The sequence below is a fragment of the Chlorocebus sabaeus genome, chromosome 25 (assembly GCF_047675955.1).
Source record: "Chlorocebus sabaeus isolate Y175 chromosome 25, mChlSab1.0.hap1, whole genome shotgun sequence".
NCBI classification, from domain to species: domain Eukaryota; kingdom Metazoa; phylum Chordata; class Mammalia; order Primates; family Cercopithecidae; genus Chlorocebus; species Chlorocebus sabaeus.
In genome coordinates, this window is record NC_132928.1 from 62,049,516 (window position 1) to 62,053,130 (window position 3,615).

A 3,615-nucleotide genomic window follows, 5' to 3' on the forward strand; every position below is an offset into this window, starting at 1 on the left:
CTCTAGGACATTATGTCCATGATGAAAGGAGAGGTGGGTGGTAGGATATGTGTCTAACTATAGAAGATAATTACAAATTATTTTTCTTTTTTTCTTTTGTTTTTGTTTTTCTTAAGACAGAGTCTCACACTGTTGCCCGGGCTGGAGTGCAGTGGCACAATCTCGGCTCACTGCAACCTCCACCTCCCAGGTTGAAGCGATTCTCCTGCCGCAACCTCCTGAGCAGCTGGGATTACAGGCGCCCGCCACCACGGCCAGCTAATTTTTTGTATTTTTAGTAGAGACAGGGCTTCAGCCTGTTGGCCAGGCTGATCTTCAGCTTCTGACCTCAAGTGATCCACCCGCCTCGGCCTCCCAAAGTGTTGGGATTGTAGGCGTGAGCCACTGCGCCCAGCCCGACAAATTGTTTTTCAAGGTGGCTAAACCAATTTACATTCCCACAGTCATGTATAATACGTTATTGACATTTGGTTTAGTCAGACTTTGTTATTTCTGTCCATCTACTGGATATAAACAGTGCTCTCATTTGTATAATTCATAGTGTGGCTTGGGATCTTTTCACAGTGACCTTATCCTAAACTTTAAAGTGATACCAGGACTTTGTTTTATTTTTATTTTTTTAAGTATATATACAGACAGGCCTACAAACTTACTGCTTCCTGAATCCACTCACAGTACAGCCATGGCAGCCAGTGGTCTTGGCATGCTGGCCTCAGACACAAAGGTCCCAGAAGTGGCACAGCCCTCTATGGGTCTCCATGTCTTCACAGAGCTTGTTGTCCGGACCAGAACCTAGCCATAGATTCCATCCTTTACATCCTTCTGTCTGTTCTAGGAACTAGTGTGGGATCTTATACTGGCATGGATTCTGCATAAGGGTGATCCTCATCCTCAGTGAATTCTCCTGCCCTCTTGGGGAGGTCGATGTCTGCTTTTTCAACTCCACACGAGCATAACTTCAGCACATACCCTTCATGGCAGTGATGGCAAAGGCTATTTTCTGCCACACATTGATGTTGGTGTTGAGCACTCAGAAAACATGCTGGAACTTCTCAGGGATCACTAAAGACACAGTAGCAGCATGAGTGGCGATGCGCAGGCCTCCTGTGGAAGAGCTATGTCAGCGCTTTGGATGACCAAACATCAAGATTAAGTCTGCACAGCTCTGACTGATAACCTGTCCTATCCATAGGCTCAAAGGCTGAGGAAAAAATATTTTAAAATAAAGGACACAACTTTTTTTTTTTTGAGATGGAGACTCACTCTGTTGCCCAGGGTGGAGTGCAGTGACGCAATCTCGGCTCACTGCAACCTCCGCCTCCCAGGTTCAAGCAATTCTCCTACCTCAGCCTCCTGAGTGGCTGGGATTACAGGCGCCCGCCACCACACCTGGCTAATTTTTGTATTTTTAGTAGAGGCAGGGTTTCAGCATGTTGGCCAGGCTGGTCTTGAATTCCTGACCTCAGGTGATCCGCCTGTCTTGGCCTCCCAAAGTGCTGGGATTACAGGCGTGTGCCACCGCGCCCGGACGAGGGCACATTCTTACGTTGATTCTGACAGACTTCCCCACAAGGTGTTTCACATATAAGTCATGAACTGGGGCTGGGTTCCAAATCCACATGCTTCTGGTAGGGAATATTGATCCAAAAAACCAGATCTGTCAAGTATGAAAAGCAACCTGGAGTTTATAAGCTGTTTATTATATAAACTGACCTATTATTTATGGGAATAGAGAATTGTCCTCCTAACTATGAATCAGGTTTATATTTAGGATAGGCTTAAGATAAATCTGATTATAGAAAACCTTTAGCTTTATATTAGTCCATTTTCACGCTGCTGATAAAAACATACCCAAGACTGGGCCGGGCACAGTGACTCATGCCTGTAATCCCAGTACTTTGGGAGGCCGAGGCAGGCAGATCATGAGGTCAGGAGATCGAGACCATCATGGCTAACACGGTGAAACCCCGTCTCTACTAAAAATACAAAAAATTAACTGGGTGTGATGGTGGGCGCCTGTAGCCCCAGCTACTCAGGAGACTGAGGCAGGAGAATGGCGTGAACCCGGGAGGCGAAGCTTGCAGTGAGCTGAGATGGCGTCACTGCACTCCAGCCTGGATGACAGAGCGAGACTCCATCTCAAAACAAACAAACAAACAAAAAATACCCGAGACTGGGCAATTTACAAAACAAAAGAGGTTTAATGTACTTACAGTTCCACATGGCTGCGGAGGCCTCATAATCATGGTGGAAGGCAAGGAGGAGCAAGTTACATCTTACATGGATGGTAGCAGACAAAGAGAGAGCTTGTGCAGGGAATCTCCGCATTTTTAAAATCATCAGATCTTGTGTGACTCATTCACTATCATGAGAACAGTGCAGGAAAGACCCACCCCCATAATTCAATCACCTCCCAGCAGGTTCTTCCCAAGCCATGAGGGAATTGTGGGAGCTAAAATTCAAGATGAAATTTGGGTGGGGACACAGCCAAACAGTATCAAGCCTGTTATTTGAGGGTTCTGATCTCCTGTACCCGATCACAGAGGGACCTGGGATCAGCAAAGATCAGAGTGGTTTCTCCTGGATCACACGGCCAAACAATCTTTCTGCATGAGATACTGACCACACCTTTTGGGAGCAAATGCACCCAAAACTACATTGCTTGATTCCATGTTGTCAGCTTGGTTGGTGGTGGGGAGCTCACGAGCCTGGTTCAGTAAGCAGGCTTGGTTGTTGGAGAGGAAAGATTTTGACTAAGATAGTTTTCTTCTGTTAGTCTGCCTCACGAACAGTCCCCAGGATCTTACGGCTTGGTGGTCCTATAGAGAAGGGGGGTGTACATTAGAACTCCTTGAGGAGTGGAGGCACAAGCAGTTCTTCTTTGTTTGTGGCCAATCTGTGGCCAGTATTTCTTTGTTTGTCTCCCAGCATCCTCTCCCTTGGTGCAGCAACGTTCCCTGACTTCCCCACCCTCTCCTAGACATGTTGTTGGGGTGCAACACATGACTCAGCCTTGGGCAGTCAGCATAGTTCATTCCCTGGCTTAGGAGTGGGCTCCTCACCTGAGTTGGTCTGATGAGAAGAAACCCAAGACTCCTCTGCAGAACTCCCAGAAGAGAGGCTTTCCTTGTACTGCCTTGGAGGCCATTAGGTTATGATGGTTTGCCCCTGCCTAGAGCCTAAGAATGCTGGCAACACAGGGAACAGCAGAGCAAAGAGATAGAAAGAACCCAGAAGACATCACTCGAGCTCTAAGCCCAGCCACATCTGAACGTAAAGCTCCTCTTGGGATTTTTTTTTTAACACTATACTTTTTAATTTTTATTTTTAATTATCTATATTATTTGTACATATTTTGGGATACATAAGATATTTTGATACATGCATACAATGTGTAAGGATCAAGTCAGGGTAACTGGATATCCATCATGTCAAACATTTTTCTTTTCTTTGTGTTGGGAACAATACAATTCTTCTCTTCTAGCTGTTTTGAAGTACACAATAAATTATTAACTATGGGCCAGGCGTGGTGACTCATGCCTGTAATCCCAGCCCTTTGGGAGGCTGAGGAGGGCAGATCACCTGAGGTCAGAAGTTTGAGACCAGCCTGGCCAA

At 46.1% G+C, this 3,615-nt stretch overlaps 1 pseudogene; it reads right to left on the minus strand.

Annotated features, from left to right (window-relative positions):
- Nucleotides 1–649: 649 nt before the first annotated feature.
- Nucleotides 650–3,148, minus strand: LOC119619742 (small ribosomal subunit protein uS13-like; annotated as a pseudogene).
- Nucleotides 3,149–3,615: the final 467 nt, after the last annotated feature.